Source organism: Scyliorhinus torazame, chromosome 3, assembly GCF_047496885.1.
Source record: "Scyliorhinus torazame isolate Kashiwa2021f chromosome 3, sScyTor2.1, whole genome shotgun sequence".
NCBI classification, from domain to species: domain Eukaryota; kingdom Metazoa; phylum Chordata; class Chondrichthyes; order Carcharhiniformes; family Scyliorhinidae; genus Scyliorhinus; species Scyliorhinus torazame.
In genome coordinates this window covers 254749311-254770941 of record NC_092709.1, presented here as the reverse complement: position 1 = coordinate 254770941, position 21631 = coordinate 254749311, and positions in this window count along the sequence as shown.

Sequence of the window (21631 nt, the reverse complement as noted above, 5' to 3'; positions counted from 1 at the left end):
TTGACCTGAAATAAAAAGGGCTGGAAGCAACTTGATCTGAAATGTGGAGTGTTTTTTTAAAATAACATTTTGTTGATGCATTTGAAAATTTTTATAACAGTAACATAAACAATGACATCAACATGGTAAAATAAACATTTCTCCCCCCCCCCTTCAGCCCAATCTTCACACACCTCAACCATACAACAACAATCCTCCCCCCTTGGAATACTGCATCTGCTGACATTTTAATTTTCCCCGAGAAAGTCGACGAACGGCTGCCACCTCCGGGTGAACCCGACCATTGACCTTCTTAAGGCGAACTTTATTTTCTCGAGACTGAGAAACCCAGCCATGTCACTAACCCAGGTCTCTGCCCTCGGGGGCTTCGAGTCCCTCCACATTAACAAGATCCGTCTCTGGGCTATCAGGGAGGCAAAGGCCAAGACGTCGGCCTCTTTTGCCCCTTGAACTCCCAGATCTTCCGACACTCCAAAGATCGCTACCCCCGGACTCGGCACCACCGTGTTTTTAGTACCGTGGACATTGCCTTAGCAAAATCCTGCCAAAACCCTCTAAGCTTCGGGCATGCCCAAAACATGTGGACATGATTTGCTGGGCTTCCCGCGCACCTCGCACTTCTATCCTCAACCCCAAAGAACTTTCTCATCCTAGCCGCTGTCATGTGTGCCCGATGGACTACCTTAAATTGTATCAGGCTAAGCCTGGCACATGATGAGGAGGTATTATCCCTGCTTAGGGCATCCGCCCATAGCCCCGCCTCTATCTCTCCTAGCTCGTCCTCCCACTTGCCCTTAAGCTCCTCCACCGGGGTTTCCTCCGCCTCCGAAAGCTCCTGGTAAATATCCGATACCTTCCCCTCTCCTACCCAGGGACTGGAAACTACTCTATCCTGTATCCCCCGTGGCGGCAGCAGCGAATAGGCTGGCACCTGTTTTCTCAGGAAGTCTTGCACCTGCAAATACCTAAAACCATTCCCTGCTGGCAATTTAAATTTATCCTCCAAAACTTTCAAACTATGAAAGCTCCCGTCTATAAATAGATCCCCCATCCTTCTAATTCTTGCCCTCTGCCAACTCCGGAACCCGCCATCTAGCCTACCCGGTACAAACCTGGGGTTATTATAAATCGGGGTCCAAATCGATGCTCCCTCCCCTCTCTTATATCTCCTCCATTGCCCCAGATCCTCAGAGCTGCCACTGCCACCAGACTTGTGGAGTACCGAGCCGGCGAGAACGGTAGGGGTGCCGTTACCAGTGCTCCCAAACTGGTGTATTTGCATGACTCCGCCTCCATCCGCTGCCATGCCGACCCCTCCCCCACTACCCACTTCCTAATCATGGCTATATTAGCTGCCCAGTAGTAATTGCAGAGGTTCAGCAGCGCCAACCCACCCTCTCCCCGACTACGCTCCAGCAACACTCTTCACTCGTGGGGATTTACATGCCCACACAAAGCCTGAAATAATCTTATTCACCCGCTTAAAAAAGGCCTTAGGGATGAAGATGGGAAGGCACTGAAAGACAAACAGAAATCTGGGGAGGACTGTCATTTTCACTGTCTGTACCCTCCCCGTCAGTGACAGCGGGAGCATGTCCCATTTCTTAAAGTCCCCTTCCATTTGTTCTACCAACTGGGATAGTTTTAACTTGTGCAGTGCCTTCCATTTCCGGGCCACCTGGATTCCCAGATATCGAAAGCTCTTCCCGACCATTCTAAGCTGCAGCTCTTCCAATCTTTCTCCTGTCCTCTTGCCTGGATCACAAACATCTCGCTTTTCCCCATGTTCAATTTATGAGAAATTGCCAAATTCCCCAAGATTCGCATTACTTCCCCCATCCCCTCCAACGGGTCCGAAATGTACAAGAGCAGGTCATCTGATCTGCGTAGAGCGAGACCCGGTGCTCCAGCCCCCCCTCCCCCCTTTCCAGTTCCTAGAGGCTCTTAACGCCATGGCCAATGGCTCTATGGCCAGAGCAAACAGTAACGGGGAGAGGAGGCACGCTTGCCTCGTCCCTCGGTGTAGTTTAAAATACCCGACCTTAGCCAGTCCGTACACATACTAACTACTGGTGCCTGATAGAGCAACCGCACCCAGTCAATAACGCCCTCACCAAACCCAAACCTTCCCAGCACCTCCCACAGGTAATTCCACTCCACCCGATCAAAAGCCTTCGCCGCATCCATCACTACCACCACCTCCACCTCCTCTCCTGATGAGGGCATCATAATAACATTTAGAAGCCTTCAAACATTGGCCAGCCCTTAACAAATCCTGTCTGGTCTTCCCCTATCACCCCCGGGACACAGTCCTCTATCCTTGTGGCCAGTATCTTAGCCAGCAGTTTGGCATCCACATTCAGTAGAGAAATCGGCCTGTATGACCCGCATTGCTCCTGATCCTTCTCCCGTTTCAGGATCAATGAAATTGAGGCCTACGACATTGTTGGGGGGAGGACTCCCTTCTCTCTTGCTTCATTAAATGTCCTCACCAGCAGTGAGCTCAATATCTCTGAAAACTTCTTATAGAATTCCAACGGGTAGCCGTCAGGCTCTGGGGCCTTGCCCGACTGCATGCCCTCCAGCCCCTTGATTATTTCCTCAATCTCAATTGGGGCTCCCAGCCCCTCCATCAAGTCACCCTCCACCCTCGGAAACCTCAACTGATCCAGAAACTGCCTCATCCCCTTACCCCATATAATTTACTATAAAAGTCCTTAAACACCTCGTTCACCCCCGCTGGGTCCAGGACAGTATTACCATCTCTGCTCTTTATTTCACCTATCTCACTGGCCGCCTCTCTTTTCCTGAGCTGGTGTGGCAACATTCTGCTTGCCTTTTCCCCATACTCATAGATTGCCCCTCTTGCCTTCTTCAACTGTTCCACTGCTTTCCCTGTGGTCAACAGCCCAAACTCTGCCTGTAGCCTCCGCCACTCCCATCAGTAGCCCCGTGTCCGGAGCCTCCAAGTATCTCCTGTCCACCTGGAGTATCTCCTCAACTAACCTGTCCCTCTCAGCCCGTTCCGCCTTTTCTCTGTGGGCCTGGATCGAGATTAATTCCCCTCTGACCACTGCCTGCAAAGCTTCCCAACCGTCACTGCAGAGACCTCCCCCATATCATTTGTTTCCAGGTACTTCTGGATGGATTTGTTAACCCGCCCACAGATCACATCGTCCGCTAGCAACCCCACATCCAGTCTCCACAGCGGGCGTTGCCCTCTCTCCGCACTAACCCGTAGATCCACCCAATGCAGGGCATGGTCCGACACTGCAATTGCCGACTACTCAGTATCCACCACCTCCGGTATTGGCGCCCTGCTCAGAACAAAAAAGTCAATGCGAGAGTATACCTTGTGGACATGTGAAAAAAAGGAAAACTCCTTAATAGAACATAGAAAAATACAGCACAGAACAGGCCCTTCGGCCCACGATGTTGTGCCGAACCTTTGTCCCAGCCTAATCATAGATTATCACAGAATTTACAGTGCAGAAGGAGGCCACCCAGCCCATCGAGTCTGCACCGGCTCTTGGAAAGAGCATCCTACCCAACGTCAACACCTCCACCCTATCCCCACAACCCAGCAACCCCACCCAACACTAAGGTCAGTTCTGGAGACTAAGGGCAATTTATCACGGCCAATACACCGAACCGGCACATCTTTGGACTGTGGGAGGAAACCGGAGCACCTGGAGGAAACCCACGCACACACGGGGATGACGTGCAGACTCCGCACAGACAGTGACCCACGCCGGAATCGAACCTGGGACCCTGGAGCTGTGAAGCAATTGTGCTATTCACAATGCTACCATGCTGCCCTTAAAAACAAATTAATTTACACAACATCATTCTACCGTAATCCATGTACCTATCCAATAGCTGCTTGAAGGTCCCTAATGTTTCCGACTCAACTACTTCCACAGGCAGTGCATTCCATGCCCCCACTACTCTCTGGGTAAAGTACCTACCTCTGACATTCCCCCCGATATCTTCCACCATTCACCTTAAATTTATGTCCTCTTGTAATGGTTTGTTCCACCCGGGGAAAAAGTCTCTGACTGTCTCCTCTATCTATTCCCCTGATCATCTTATAAACCTCTATCAAGTCGCCCCTCATCCTTCTCCGTTCTAATGAGAAAAGGCCTAGCTCCCTCAACCTTTCATCGTAAGACCTACTCTCCATTCCAGGCAACATCCTGGTAAATCTCCTTTGCACCCACTCCAAAGCTTCCACATCCTTCCTAAAATGAGGCGACCAGAACTGTACACAGTACTCCAAACGTGGCCTTACCAAAGTTTTGTACAGCTGCATCATCACCTCACGGCTCTTAAATTCAATCCCTCTGTTAATGAACGCTAGCACACCATAGACCTTCTTCACAGCTCTATCCACTTGAGTGGCAACTTTCAAAGATGTATGAACATAGACCCCAAGATCTCTCTGCTCATCCACATTGCCAAGAACTCTACCGTTAACCCTGTATTCCGCATTCATATTTGTCCTTCCAAAATGGACAACCTCACATTTTTCAGGGTTAAACTCCATCTGCCACTTCTCAGCCCAGCTCTGCATCCTATCTATGTCTCTTTGCAGCTGACAACAGCCACTATCCACAACTCCACCAATCTTCGTATCGTCTGCAAATTTACTGACCCACCCTTCAACTCCCTCATCCAAATCATTAATGAAAATCACAAACAACAGAGGACCCAGAACTGATCCCTGTGGTACGCCACTGGTGACTGGGCTCCAGGCTGAATACTTGCCATCCACCACCACTCTCTGACTTCTATCGGTTAGCCAGTTTGTTATCCAACTGGCCAAATTTCCCACAATCCCATGCCTCCTTACCTTCTGCATAAGCCTACCATGGGGAACCTTATCAAATGCCTTACTAAAATCCATGTACACTACATCCACTGCTTTATCTTCATCCACATGCTTGGTCACCTCCTCAAAGAATTCAATAAGACTTGTAAGGCAAGACCTACCCCTCACAAATCCGTGCTGACTATCCCTAATCAAGCAGTGTCTTTCCAGATGCTCAGAAATCCTATCCTTCAGTACCCTTTCCATTACTTTGCTCCCACCGAAGTAAGACTAACTGGCCTGTAATTCCCAGGGTTATCCCTCGTCCCTTTTTTGAACAGGGGCACGACATTCGCCACTCTCCAATCCCCTGGTACCACCCCTGTTGCCAGTGAGGACGAACAGATCATTGCCAACGGCTCTGCAATTTCATCTCTTGCTTCCCATAGAATCCTTGGATATATCCCGTCAGGCCCGGGGGACTTGTCTATCCTCAAGTTTTTCAAAATGCCCAACACATCTTCCTTCCGAACAAGTATTTCCTCGAGCTTACCAGTCTGTTTCACACTGTCCTCTCCAACAATATGGCCCCTCTCATTTGTAAATACTGAAGAAAAGCACTCGTTCAAGACCACTCCTATCTCTTCAGACTCAATATACAATCTCCCGCTACTGTCCTTGATCGGACCTACCCTCGCTCTAGTCATTCTCATACTTCTCACATATGTGTAAAAGGCCTTGGGGTTTTCCATGAACCTACCCGCCAAAGATTGTTCATGCCCTCTCTTAGCTCTCCGAATCCCTTTCTTCAGTTCCCTCCTGGCTATCCTGTATCCTTCCAGCGCCCTGTCTGAACCTTGTGTCCTCAGCCTTACATAAGTCTTCTTCTTCCTCTTAACAAGACATTCAACCTCTCTTGTCAACCATGGTTCCCTCACTCGACCATCTCTTCCCTGCCTGACAGGGACATACATATCAAGGACACGTAGTACCTGTTCCTTGAACAAGTTCCACATTTCACTTGTGTTCTTCCCTGACAGCCTATGTTCCCAACTTATGCACTTCAATTCTTGTCTGACAACATCGTATTTACCCTTCCCTCAATTGTAAACCTTGCCCTGTTGCACGCACCTATCCCTCTCCAGTACTAAAGTGAAAGTCACAGAATTGTGGTCACTATCTCCAAAATGCTCCGCCACTAACAAATCTATCACTTGCCCTTGTTCATTACCAAGTACAAAATTCAATATGGCCTCCCCTCTGGTCGGACAATCTACATACTGTGTTAGAAAAGCTTCCTGGACACACTGCACAAACACCACCCCATCCAAAATATTTGATCTGAAGAGTTTCCACTCAATATTTGGGAAGTTGAAGTCACCCATGACTACTACCCTGTGACTTCTGCACCTTTCCAAAATCTGTTTCCCAATCTGTTCCTCCACATCTCTGCTACTATTTGGGGGCCTATAGAAAACTCCTAACAAGGTGACTGCTCCTTTTCTATTTCTGACTTCAACCCATACTACCTCAGTAGGCTGATACTCCTCGAACTGCCTTTCTGCAGCTGTTGTACTATCTCTAGTTAACAATGCCACCCCCCCCCCCCCCCACCTCTTTTATCACCTTCCAGAATCTTATTGAAACATCTATACCCAGGGACCTCTGACAACCATTTCTGCCCCTCTTCTATCCAGGTTTCCGTGATGGCCACCACATCGTAGTCCCAAGTACCGATCCATGCCTTAAGTTCACCCACCTTATTCCTGATGCTTCTTGTGTTGAAGTATACACACTTCAACCCATCTCCGTGCCTGCAAGTACTCTCCTTTGGCAGTGTTCCCTTCCCCACTGCCTCACTACACGCTTTGGCGTCCAGAATATCGGCTATCTTAGTTGCTGGACTACAAATCCGGTTTCCATTCCCCTGCCAAATTAGTTTAAACCCTCCCGAAGAGTACTAGAAAACCTCCCTCCCAGGATATTGGTGCCCCTCTGGTTCAGATGCAACCCGTCCTGCTTGCACAGGTCCCACCTTCCCCAGAATGCGCTCCAATTATCCAAATATCTGAAGCCCTCCCTCCTACACCATTCCTGCAGTCACGTGTTCAACTGCACACTCTCCCTATTCCTAGCCTCGCTATCACGTGACACCGGCAACAAACCAGAGATGACAACTCTGTCTGTCCTGGCTTTTAACTTCCAGCCTAACTCCCTAAACTCGTTTATTACCTCCACACCCCTTTTCCTACCTACATCGTTGGTACCAATGTGCACCACGACTTCTGGCTGCTCCCCCTCCCCCTTAAGGATCCTGAAGACACAATCCGAGACATCCCTGGCCCTGGCACCCGGGAGGCAACATACCTTCCGGGAGTCTCACTCGCGACCAATCCTCGGCCTTGCAAACCTCCATTGGTCTACTCCCCCCATCTGTTCCATAAAACCCTTCAATTCCTTTGCCGCAGCCGGCCTCCTCCCTGTCCTGTATTTTGACCGCTCCACTTCCAGATCAATGACTGTATTGAAGTCCCCTTCCATGATCAGGTCACCTGACTCTAAGTCTGTGTTCTTACCTAACACCCACCTCATAAATTCCACGTCGTCCCAATTCAGAGCATATATGTTCACTCGCACCCCCTCCAGCTTCCCACCCACCATCATGCATCTACCCCCCTTGTCTGACACGATTCTCCCTGCCTCAAATGCCACCCGCTTGCTGATCAGGATCGCTACCTCCCTGTCCAGCCCTGAGTGGAACACTTGGTTACCCCACCTCTTCCTCAATCTCTTCTGGTCTGTAACCATTAGGTGTGTCTCTTGTAATATTGCCACGTCCGCCTTCAGTTCCCTCAAATGCGTGAACACGCGAGCCCTCTTGACCAGCCCTTTCAGTCCTCTCACGTTCCATGTGATCAGCCTGGACGGGGGGGCTTCCAACCCCCCCCCCCCCCCCCCCCCCCCCCCCCCGCCGACTAGCCATCGCCCTTTTTAAGCCAGCCTCGAGGTCGTGCCCTCCACTTCCTTGAGTCCCCACTCGGGCTACCACCATTCCCTACCTCCCATTTGTCCCCTAGTAACAGTTCCTCCCCTGTCAGCAAAGCAGCTCCCCCCCTAGCAACAACACTAGAAACCCAATCCCTCAAGTCAAGCTTCAGCTTAACACCTGCTCACCCCCCACTGAGCTTCCGAGAGTCAGCTGACCCATGCTAACTCGGTAGCTCCCGCCCCTGGCACCAAGCAGTCTGTCTCCCTATTGTTTTCTCCTCTCTTCCCCCCCCCCCCACATGAATAAACATTTTAAAAGCATCACATTCCCCAGTAAACAAACATCAGAAAAATCAGTGACGAAACAGTCCCTTTAGAAAAATAGTCACCCAAAAAGCAGAACGAAATTCAAAGCCCATCCCCGCCCCCCTCTAACAAGGTCCCTGCAAGACAAAGCAACCTTTAACCATCCACACAGCCCTTTATTTCACATTGAGCTACTTAAATTTATACAATCCAGCACCACAAATTGTTGCCACAGTACTTCTCCAAGGCTTAAGTTTCTTTTAATTCGCCTCCAGCTTCATTTCTTTAATAAAGGTCCATACTTCGCCTGGCGTTTCAAAGTAGAAGTCCTGTTCCTCATGTGTGACCCACAGACGGGCTGGGTACAGCATACCGAACTTCACCCCCTTCTTAAAGAGGGTCGTTTTTGCCCGATTGAACCCAGCTCGCCTCTTGGCCAAATCCGCTCCCAGTTCTTGGTAGATGCGCAACTCACAGTTCTCCCACGTGCTGCTCCGTTCTTTCTTGGCCCACCTCATAACGTGTTCCTCGTCCATGAAACGGTGAAAACGTACCACCATGGCCCTTGGCGGCTCGTTCGCTCTGGGCTTCCTCGCGAGGGCTCTGTGCGCTTTGTCCAATTCCAGGGGCCGAGGGAACGCCCCAAGATTGTTTTTGCTGAAGCAATAGGTATAATTGGCATTTTATGGGTTTTCAGGGAATCCAAGTAGTCATCTGAGTAAAGTGCAAATATTCAGGCTTAATTAAAAATGCATCTCTGAATAATTGCAAAGTTACTAACTCGTGTTAATTTTAACTTCTTTTTCAGCCTGTGGGCATCACAGGCAAGGTCAGAATTTGGTTTCTTCCTGGTTTCCATTGATAAGGTGTTGGTGAGCTGCCTTCTTGGACGACAGCAACCTACGCAGTGACAATATTGTCACAGGATTATTAGTAGAGAGTTCCCGGATTTAGATCTAGTGGCAATAAATGCACAGAGATACATAGAATAGAATAGAACTGAAGATGGCTGACAGCTTCAAATTCCTAGGTTTGCACATCACCAACAATCTATCCTGGTCCACCCACGTCAATGCTACAACCATGAAAGCACAACAGCGCCTATACTTCCTCAGGAAAGTAAGGAAATTCGCCATGTCCACATTGACTCTTAGCAATTTTTACAGCTGCACCATAGAAAGCATCCTATCTGGCTGCATCACAACTTGGTATGGCATCTGCTCGGCCCAAGACCGGAAGAAACTACAGAGAGTTGTGAACACAGCCCAGTCTATTACACAAACCTGCCTCCCATCCATTGACTCTGTCTACACTTCACACTGCCTTGGGAAAGCGGGCAGCATAATCAAAGACCCCTCCCAGCCGGGTTATTCTCTCTTCCAACTTCTTCCATTGGGCAGAAGATACCAAAAGTCTGAGAACACGCACTAACAGATTCAAAAATGGCTTCTTCCCTGCTGTTAGCAGACTCCTGAATGACCCTCTTATGGACTGAACTGATCTCTCCACCCATCTTCTTCACTGAGTAGAACTATACTCCATATGCTTCTTCTGATGTCTGTGTCTATATATTTATATTGTGTATTTATCGTATGTCCTGTGTTTTTTCATGTATAGAACAATATGTCTGGACTGTACGCAGAACAATACTATTCCCTGTACCTCTGTACATGACAAAAAATCAAAGCAAATCAATAGAATCCCTACAGCGCAGAAGGAGGCCAGTCGGCCCATCGCGTCTGCACCGACCCTCCGAAAGACCACCCTGCCTAAACCCAGTCCGCCACCCTATCCCCAGAACCCCACCTAACCTATGGACACCAAGGAGCAATTTACCATGGCCAATTCACCTAACCTGCGCATCCCTGGACAGTGGCAGGAAACCGGAACACCCGGAAGAAATCCACACAGACACAGGGAGAATGTGCAAACTCCACACAGTCACCCAAGGCCAGAATTGAACCAGTTCCCTTGTGCTGTGAGGCAGCTGTGCCACTGTGCCGCCCACATGCAATACTTAGGTCTGTGTGGTACTTGGAGGGGAACTTGGAAATGGTGGTGTTCCCATTCACCTCCTGCCTTTGACTTTAGGGGATGATAGATGTTATGGTTTACGAAAGTGCTGCAGTGTATCTTGCAGATGGTACTCACTATAGCCATGTTGTACTGTGGTGGAGAATTTGAATGTTTAGGAGGTGGTTGGAATGCTGATCAAGTAGACTGCATTCTCTTGCATGATGGTGGAGGTGAACTCACCAAATCAAGCATAAAGTATACCATAACCCTCCTGTTTGGTGCCTTTTAGAAGGTGAACATGCTTTAGGGAGTCAGGCAATGAGTTACTCACCACAGAATTCCAGGCCTCTGACCTGCTCTTGTAGCCACAGTGTTTATTTGTCTGTTCCAGTTCATTTCTGGTCAACGTGACCTCCAGGTCATTGATGAAAGGATTTTTCTAATGGCAATGTCATGGGGAGATGGTTAGATGGTTACTTGCCACTTATCAGTCCAGGCCCATTTATTAAGTGTGTTGCAATGGTTAAAAATCTGGATGGTTAGAAATGGGGCTTATGATCAGTCCAAATGAAGTCCCCTTTATTCTATTAACAATTAATGAAGGAGAGCCCATTTTTTGGATGGCCATGGGTTAGATTTAATTGAGTTTTTTTTAAAAGATGGGTGGATTTGATAGGGTGAATAAGGAAAGACTATTTCCTTTGCTTGTTGCATTTTTGACAAGAGGAAATCAATTTAAAAACTCCAGTGAGAGTGAGGAGAAAGATTAGGAGAAGTATCTTAATGGATTTGTTGGAATATCTTGTTATAAGGAATAATTGAGGTAACTGTAAATCACTAGCCTTGAATATTATTTTTGCTGCATACTTATGTACAGAATGAAATGAAAATTGCTTATTGTCACAAGTAGGCTTCAAATGAAGTTACTGTGAAAAGCCCCTAGTCGCCACATTCCGGCACCTGTTCTGGGAGGCTGTTACAGGAATTAAACCGTGCTGCTGGACTGCCTTGGTCTGCTTTCAAAGCCAGCGATTTAGCCCTGTGCTAAACAGCCCCTATTGTATATGTTACCTTTTTTAAAGCTTTGGTTACATAGCAAGGTGGTAGGCAACCTATCATAGAATCCCCACAGTGCAAAAGGAGGCCATTTGGCCCATCAGGTCTTCACCAACCCTTCGAAAGACCACCCCACTAGGCCCAATTCCCCGCCATCCATCCTAAGGGGAACTTTAGTATGGCAATCCACCTAACCTGCACATCTTTAGACTGTGGAAGGAAACCAGAGCACCCGGAGGAAACCCACGCAGACACAGGGATAATGTGCAAACTCCACAGTCACCCGAAGTCGGAATTGAACCCGGGTCCCTGGCACTGTGAGGCAGCAGTGCTAACCACTGTGCCACCATGCCACTCCAATTATGCCAATCTGAAAATGGGCACCTTCCTATTTTCTTATTCATTCATAGAACCTGGGTTTCCTGGGCAAGGCCAGCATTTATTCCCATCCCCAATTCCCATTGGTGGCCACCTTTGTGAACCCTGCAGTCTGTGGGATGAACAGAATCACATAGAATGGTTGGTTATGAAGTCGAGATGGGGTATGACTTGGAGAGAGGGTCTTGCAGGTATTCCCATGTGTCTGCTACCCTTGTCTATGTATGTGATAGAAGTCCCAGGTTTGGGAAGAGCCGTTGAAGAAACCTTGGTTGCTTGTTGCAATTCATGGTTCTTGCTAGAGTTACCTTGTGTCATTGTTGGAGGGAGTGATTGTTTAAGATGGTGAGTGGGGTGCCATTCAAGTAGCTGCATTGTACGGATGGCGTCAAGCTTCTTCAGTGATAATGGAGATGCACTCCTCCAGACAAGTGGGGGTTATTCTATTATGTTGCTTACTTTTATCTTATAGATAGTGGAAAGGTTCTCTAGGGAGTCAGGAGCGGAGTTATTCTCTACAGCATTCTCTACCGGCTCCAACATGTTCTGTAACCACAGTTTTTACATAGCTGGTCCAGTTCTGTTTCTGGACAGTGGTGACCAAGATGTTGATGATGATGGTTTGATGATGGTAATTTCATTGAAGATCAATCAAAAGGAGGTGGTCAAACTCTGTAGTGGGAAGTAGTCATTTTCTATCATTCATCTGCTAGTTATCAGACCAAGCCTGACTGTTGTCTCGGTATTGCTGCATGTGGCACTTGTTATTTAACAGCTTTGAAGAGGGCAGCCAGAAATTGGGTGCAAGAACACAAGAATAGGAGTGGAGTAGACTGTCGGGCCCCTCGAGCCCTCGCCGTCATTTAATAAAATCATGGCCAATCTGATTGTGGCATCAACTCCACTTTCCTGTCTGTTGCACCACTCCCCCCCCCCCCCCCCCCCCCCGCCATAACCCTTGATTCCTGTCTATCAGAAATCTATCTATCTGTGCCTTAAATATATTGATGGCCCAGCCTCCGCTGCTCTCTGAAGAAAAGAATTCCAGGGACAAACAATCCCCGAGGGGAAAAAAGTTCTCATTATCTCCGTCTTAAATGGGGAGGTCCCCTAATTTTTAAATTGTGCCACCCATTTCTAGACTCCCCCACAAGGAGGAACATCGCCTTATCATGCCAAGTTACCTCAGGATTGTTTATGTTTCAGGAAGATTTCCTCTCATTCTGCTAAATTCATATCAAAACAGGCTTAACCGGCTCAACCTTCCTCTTAAGATAACCCCTTCACCCTGAGAATCAATCGAGCAAATCTTCTCTGAAATGCTTCTGATGCAATTTCTTACATAAATAGACCAGAACTGTGCAAAGTGGTCCAGTTGTGATCAGACTAAGGCCCTGTTGTAGTCGTACATCCCAACTTTTGTGCACAGTTCCCCTTGTAATAAATGTCAACATTCCATTTGTCTTCCTAATCACTTGCTGTACCTACATAAAACTTTGTGATTCATGCACAAGGACACCCAAATCTCTGTACTGTCAAGTTCTGCAGTCTCTCCATCTAAATCATACACTGTTTTTGTTGTGATCCCAGTTATAAGAATACTTGACAAGCCTGATACTTGTTGAGATCTGACTTGATGGACCATAATCATTTCAAGAACCTGTTGAAGAACCAAGGATAAGGAAATAAGCGGTAGGACTCCAAGATTAAATTGAAACACCAAGAGAATTTTAACTGTGTAAACTTGAACAAACAAACACAAACAATAATGATTAAATAAGTACACTGAACAAATAAGGGGCGCGATTCAGTGGCCTCATCATGCCCGACTTGGTGTTGGGCCGAGGCCGTTGTTTCTCATGAGAGGCTTCTCACGAGATTCGCAAGACTCGAAATGTCTCGCGAGATTCAACAGAATCTCGCAATCTGGATCTTGCCCTCGCTGGACGTGATCCAGATCAGCATATTCAAATGAGGCATTCGGCTCATTTAGATATAAGTTCGCCGGATTCACCCGGTGCCCGGGACTCAACAGCCGCGTCTGGGAGAACTCGCCAGATTGCTGATCAGTACTGGTCCACACAAAGGTGGATCTGGCTCAATGGCCACTGGAGGGATATCCCAGGTCATTGGAGACCCCTGGCAGGTCAGAGACAGGGCAGGGTGGTACCCTGGCTCTCCCTCTGGCGCCCGAGCACCTTGGCACTGCCAGCCTGGAACCCTGGCAGGGGCACTTCCAGAGTGCCAGGCTGGTGGTGCCAGATGCCCAGTTTCCAGGTTGGCATGCCAGGTACAGGCTCAGGGGAGTGAGGGGGGGGTTCCCGGGGGTCTCCCCAATGTTAGGTGGGGGCGAAGGGGGGTCAACAACAGGCGGACTTGAAAGGGGGTGCCTGTCAAATGGTGCCCTGATTTGCAAGGAGCCTAGCTCCCAGCAGGAAATCCCTCTGAGTACAACCTCAGCGGAGAAAATCTCCAAAAGAAAGGCAAAGTGCAGCAGAATAGCGGGATGTTTCGCACCGCTGCTAAATGCACCGTTCAGTGGACTTCAACTCGGGTCTGCTGAATTGCACCCAAGTTATGAGTTTCTACCTCAAACTCAATCCATCACGCTTAGCCCAGCTTAACATTTTTACTGTGGCTTTCACTCTGATTGGCTTTTAAACATATTAATCAGTGAGGTAGATCCTTTTTCCATGCTTCTGGCTGCACTGGTCACAGCTTAGCTCTATGGAAAATTCCTACCAATAGGCATCGCTGATGGTCATACATCATGATCCACCAGACACACATAGACACTCCCTTGACATCTATTCCATTGCTGTGGAGAGAGGAACAGATTTAATGTTTGGAGTCCAATGTGACTTTTCTTCGGAACTCAACTTTCCTGAACAACTGTTTTAAATTATTTTTTTCCTTGTACATTTTGATACTCATGATGTTTCTTGTGTCTTCTCTAGGCAGATACAAAATATTTGTTTAACATTTCAGCCATTTCCTTGTTTCACATTATTAATTCCCCAGACTCCCCCTGTAAAGGATCAATGGCAACTGTAGTTACTCAGTTTTTACTTGTAAAACATCTTAGTTTCTGCTTTTATATTTCTATAGTCTTTGATCCAAAATTCTCCCACTCATACTGAATCTAAAATTATAGAATCTTTACTATGAGATCAGTGATTAATCCCATTTCATTGCACATTATCAGATATAAAATAGACTGCTTCGTCTTTGGCATTAGAATGTACTGCTCTAAGAAATTGCCCTGTATACACTTTAAGATCTCATCATCCAAGCTAACTTTGCCAAATCTGTATGAAAATTTAAATCATCCAATATTATTGCATTCCCTTTCTTACAAACTCCCATTATTTCTTCCTGTATGTCCTACAATGTAGCTGCTGTTAGTGGGCTGTAAACTGCACCCACATATGACTTCTAACTTCTGTTATTTCTTGTCTCTACCCAAACTGGTTCTACGTCTTGGTCTTCTAAACTAAGGTAATCTATCACCACTGTACCAATGTCACCCTTAATTAAAAAATTCATCCCATCATCATTTCCTAGTTTCCTGACCTTCTGAAATGTCAAATAACACAAATTATTTAGATACCAGCCTCCCCGAACAGGCGCTGGAATGTGGCGACTAGGGGCTTTTCACAGTAACTTCATTGAAGCCTACTTGTGATAATAAGCGATTTTCATTTCATTTCATTAATCTTGCAACCATGGGTGTGATTCAGCCACCTAATTGTGCCCAACTTGGTGTCGAGATGAGGCCATTGAATCACGCAAGAGGCCTTTTGCAAGATTTGTGAAGCTCAAAATGCCTCGCAAGATTCAACGGAATCCCACGATCAGGACCTTGCTCTCGCTGGGCGGGATCCAGGCATGCATAACGGCTCATTTAAATATGTGCTTAACCAATTCACAGGACCAGGATTCACCGGCCTCACCAGCGAGGCCTCAACTGGGCGCTGTTTGGTCCCGGGGTGGTTGAGCACAGGGCAGGGTGGCATCCTGACACTCCTGGCACCTAAGCAACCTGGCAATTCCAGGCTGGCGGGGCAGGGTGCCATGCTGGCAAATGCCAAGGGACAAGGTTGCTTGTGCCAGGGGTCGGGCAAGGGGGGCCTAGAACATACAGTGCAGAAGAAGGCCATTCGACCCATCGAGTTTGCACCGACCCACTTTAGCCCTCACTTCCACTCTATCCCCGTAACCCAATAAACCCTCCTAATCTTTTTGGTCACTAAGGGCAATTTATCATGGCCAATCCACCTAACCTGCATGTCTTTGGACTGTGGGAGGAAACCGGAGCACCCGGAGGAAACCCACGCAGACACGGGGAGAACGTGCAGACTCCACACAGACAGTGACCCAGCGGGGAATCGAACCTGGGACCCTGGCGCTGTGAAGCCACAGTGCTATCCACCTGTGCTACCGTGCTGCCTATAAGAGGTGGGATGAGGGGGGAACTCAAGGACTCCGGAAGAGGTAAGTTGGGTGAAGTTGGGTGGTCCAGAGGCCTCAGTGAGGGGGGGGTTGTGAAAGATCGGGGCTGCCTTTAAAAATAGCACCCCCAAGCATGAGTAGTCTTCCTGACTGGTGTGCTGAGTGCAGGAAATTACTTAAAGAGTGGCCTTGACGGGGGGTTCCTTGCCGAGGCCCAAAAAAATGGCAAAGTGCCGTTGAATAGCGGGGTCTTTCTCGGCACTGCAGATGCCAAGAAACACTCAGCAAAATGTGCTGTTCAGCGGGCTTTAACTCAAGTTCGTTGAATCTCACCCCACATCTCAGAAATCGTTATCAGGTCATACATATTTATTTCTATTTGTGCTATCAATTCATCCATGTTGTTAATGCCGCACCTATTCAGAAACAGAGGGGAGATTCTCCATCAGCGGAATCCTCCGCTTCGCCGGCAGCGCACTCACACCCGCGGATTTCCCGACGGTGTAGGGGTGACCACAATGGGAAACCTCATTGGCCAGCTGCTGGGACGGAGGATCCCGTTGCCGGCTAGAGCGCGCCGCGGGGACGGAAATCCCGCCTCGGGTCTTTAATTCTGTCTTTTCTTTAATAAATTTAGAGTACCCAATTAATTTTTTCCAATTAAGGGGCAATTTAGCATGGCCAATCCACCTAACCTGCACATCTTTGGGGTGTGGGGGCGAAACCCACACAAACACGGGGAAAATGTGCAAACTCCACATGGACAGTGACCCAGAACCGGGATCGAACCTGGGACCTCGCTAACAAACTGCACCACCGTGCTGCCCCTTAATTCTGCCTTTTTACCATTCTTGCAATCTCAGGCCTTACCTGCTGGTGCACTCTTCAATTTATATACTCTGTCCCTTCTTACCACTCCCAGATTATCATTACCATTTCATTACCCTTTTCTATTACTTTGTTGTTTGCCTTTAATTTACCACATCTCTTCTCACATGATTCCTCCATCCCCAAAATTTAGTTTAGTTCAAAGTCTTCCTTACCATCCTGGTTATACGACTCACAAGAACTCTGTTCACATGGTTCAAGTGAAGACCGGCCTAATGGTACAGCTCCAACTATCAATTCTCCATCAATTGAAACCCATTTCTCCCACACCGGTCTTTGAGCCATCTAACTTGCTAACCTTATTTGACTGTGCAAGAGGAGGGTGTGGAATTGATAAGGCTACAAAGATGCATAGATAGGTTAAGTGAGTGGGAAACAAATCTGGCAAATGGAGTATAATGTGAGCAAATGTGAAATCATCCATTTTGGCAGGGAGAATAAAAAAGAAGCTTATTATCTAACTGGTGACAGATTGCAGCGCACTGAGGTGCAGAGCGATCTTGGTGTCCTGGTACATGAATCAAAAAAGAGCAGCATGCAGTTACAGCAAGGAAGACTAACAGAATGTTATTGTTCATTGTGAGAGGAATTAAGTCCAAAAGCAGGGAGGTTATGCTTGAGTTGCCCAAGGGATTGGCGAAACCACAGCCGGAGTTTCCCGGTCATCGGGATTCTCTGTTTCTGCTGGCAGCACACCCCCGCCCACGGGTTTTCCGGCAGCATGGGGTAGCTTCAACGGGAAAAGCCATTGACCACGGCGGGAGTAGAGAATCCTGCTGTCAATGAACAGCGCGCTGCCGAGAAACATGCGGGTGGGAGACTGGAGAACCCAGCCCCACATCTGGAGCATTGTGTACAGTACTGGTATCCTTATTTCAGGAAAGATGTAAACGCATTAGAAGCAGTTCAGAGAAGGTTTATCAGACAAACACCAGGAATGTTTAGGTTGTCTTATGAGGTAGATTCGATTGGTATCCCCTCGAGTTTCAAAGCGTAAGAGGTGACTTGATCGAAACCTTAAAGATCGTGAGGGATGTTGAGAGGGTGAGTGTGGGGAGGATGCCTCTTGAGGGAGAATCTAGAACCAGGGATCACTGTTTAAAAATAACGGATTGTTTATTTAAGGCAGAGACGAGGAAAATTTATTTCACTCAGAGTGTTGTGATTCTCTGGAACTCTCTTCCTTAAAAGGTAGCGGAAATAGGATCTTTGAATATTTTTAAGGCAGAGGTAGATAGATTCTATATCAACAAGAGGGTGAAAGGTTATCGGGGGTACGCTGGAATAAGGGGTTGACGTTACATCAGATCAGTGATGTTCTTATTGAATGGTAGAGCAGGCTTGAAAGGCTGAAGGGCCTGCACCTGCTCCTAAATTGTACGTCCTCTTCAAAATATATTTTAAAATCTCTTCATTTGTTTCCATTATGTTTAAATGCAGGATTTTAGAGAGAAATATTGGCCCACATGTGAAGGTACTGATGCAGCCAAGCAAAGACACAAACGCAATTTTATAGTCATGCTTAATCCTGTTGTTGTGAAATATATTGCACAGAGTTGTCCAAAAATTGCAGAGTGCAGGGTCAAGCGAGTATGAAACTCGCTCATTTCACAGCTGCCTTTTTCAGCCAGCTCAAACGATGCTCTGCAGTTTCAAGTGCTAGCGAGGGTCACACAGCCAGCTGGGGGGGGATAGGGCCTAAACGCACTGGCAAAGCTCCGATTCAGAGATGGTGCCCCTATCTCAAAGTGAAGTCAAGGGCCCCCCCTTCCCACGGACAACGGGACCCCCAGAATACAAGGGGAATACCCTCAACCCTCCAATGCTGAGGGCCAACCTCCCCGCCCACTGTTCATCAGCGGCGTAGGGCGTGAATGTTTTTGGAAAGGGTAGCAATCAAACAGGCTGTTGTTGGAGCTGTACTCATTCAGGTAAATGGAAAGTATTCCATTACACTCCTGACTTGTGCCTTGTAGATGGTGGACTGGCTTTGGGGGGTCAGGAGGTGAGTTACTCACTGTAGGATTCCTAGCCTCTGACCTGCCCTGGTAGCCACAGTTTTAATATGGCTATTCCGGTTCAGTTCCCGGTCAAAATTAACCCCCAGGATGTTGATTGTGGGGGATTCAGCAATGGTAATGCCATTGAATGTTAAAGGGCGATGGTTAGATCCTCTCTTGTAGGAGATGGTCATTGCCTGGCACTTGTGTGGCACGTGTGTTACCAGCCACTTGTCAGGCCAAGCTCAGATATTGTCCAGATCTTCTGCATTTGAACATGAACTGCTTCAGTATCTGGGGTCACGAAAGGTGAACATTGTGAAGTAATCAGCGAACATCCTCCCATCTGACGTTATGATGAAAGGAAGGTTATTGATGAAGCAGCTGAAGATGGTTGGGTTTAGGACACACCTTGAGGGATTCCTGCAGTGATGTCCTTGCGCTGTGATGATTGACCTCCAACCACCGCACCAATCTTCTTGTACCAAGAAAGACTCCAACCAATGGAGGGATTTCCCCCTGATTCCCATTGACTCCAGTTTAGCTCGGGCTCCTTGATGCCATAGTCAATCAAATGCTGCCTTAGTGTCAATGGCAGTCATTCTCACCTCAGGACATTCAGCTTTTTTGTCCATGTTTTAACCAAAGCTGTAATGAGGTCAGGAGCGGAGTGACCCTGGTGGAATCTAAACTGAGCGTCCATGAGCAGCATATTGCTGAGTAACTGCTGCTTGATAACACTGTTGATGACTCCTTCCATCACTTTGCTAATGAACGAGAGTGGACTGACAGGGCAGTAATTAGCTGGGTTGGATTTGTTCTGTTTCTTTTGTACAGGACATAACAGGTCAATTTTCCACATGCCGGGTAGATGCCAGTGTTGTAGCTGTACTGGAACAGCTTGATTAGCGGCACGGTAAGTTCTGGAGCACAAGTGTGCAGTACTATTGCCGGAATATTGTTGGAGCCCACAGCCTTTATAGTATACCGTGCCTTCAGCTGTTTCTTGATATCACATGGAGTGAATTGTATTGGCTGAAGACTTACATCTGTGATGTTGGGGACCTCTGGAGGAGACCGAGATGGATCATTCACTTGGCACTTCTGGCTGAAGATTGTTGTGAATTGTCATGTGAGAGTACCTTGAAGAAATGGGTGTTTATAAATGGGTGTGTATATAAGTATCTGTAGTGAGAGTACCTTTAAGAAATGGGTATTTACTATTGCAGCGATGTCAGAGAGTGGGTGGAGCTGGGCTGAAGTCAGCTTTTTACTTTCATTTTAGGCTGTTTGCTGCAGGGTGTGTTTTAGTTTCGTTTTCAGAGCTGGATAGCTGCAGTCACAGCCAGAAGGTGTATTAATCTCTCTCTCTGTAATCGAAAGACTGTAAAACGATTCTTTGGTGATTTAAAACGAATAACTGCTCTCAATAGTGAATTCAAACCTGATCTTTGTGTTTTAAAGGTTTTTTAAAAGTCTTATGGATGTTAAAAGGGAAGCTTAAAGGATTACTTAGTGTTGTATTCTTTGGGGGTTATATTTGAATTGATGGTTGCTAAGATGTTCACTGTATGTTTTAAAAAGGTTAACTTGAGTTCGTAAAATAAACATTGTTTTGCTTTAAAAAATACTTTTTCATTTCTGCTGTACCACACCTGTGGAGTGGGCCATGTGCTCCCCATACCACAATCTCTTAAAAGTTGTGGGTCAGGTGAACTGCATGATACACTTTGGGGTTCTCTAATCCCTGGCCCATAACAAATTGGGGGCTCGAGGGGGATAAAAATCTATTTATTGGATTACATAGAACATAGAACATAGAACATTACAGCGCAGTACAGGCCCTTCGGCCCTCGATGTTGCGCCGACCTGTGAAACCACTCTAAAGCCCATCTACACTATTCCCTTACTGTCCATATGTCTATCCAATGACCATTTGAATGTCCTTAGTGTTGGCGAGTCCACTACTATTGCAGGTAGGGCATTCCACGCCCTTACTACTCTCTGAGTAAAGAACCTACCTCTGAAATCTGTCTTATATCTATCTCCTCTCAATTTAAAGGTATGTCCCCTCGTGCTAGACATCACCATCCGAGGAAAAAGGTTCTCACTGTCCACCCTATCCAATCCTCTGATCATCTTGTGTGCCTCAATTAAGTCACCTCTTAACCTTCTTCTCTCCAACGAAAACAGCCTCAAGTCCCTCAGCCTTTCCTCATAAGATCTTCCCTCCATACCAGGCAACATTCTGGTAAATCTCCTCTGCACCCTTTCCAATGCTTCCACATCCTTCCTATAATGCGGCGACCAGAATTGCACGCAATGCTCCAAATGCGGCCGCACCAGAGTGTTGTATAGTTGCAACATGACCGCATGGCTCCTAAACTCAATCCCTCTACCAATAAAAGCTAACACACCGTACGCTTTCTTAACAACCCTCTCAACCTGGGTGGCAACTTTCAGGGATCTATGTACGTGGACACCGAGATCTCTCTACTCATCCACACTGCCAAGAATCTTACCATTAGCCCAGTACTCAGTCGTCCTGTTATTCCTTCCAAAATGAATCACCTCACACTTTTCTGCATTAAACTCCATTTGCCACCTCTCAGCCCAGCGCTGCAGCTTATCTATGACCCTCTGTAACTTGTAACATCCGTCCGCACTGTCCACAACTCCACCGACTTTAGTGTCATCTGCAAATTTACTCACCCATCCTTCTACGCCCTCCTCCAGG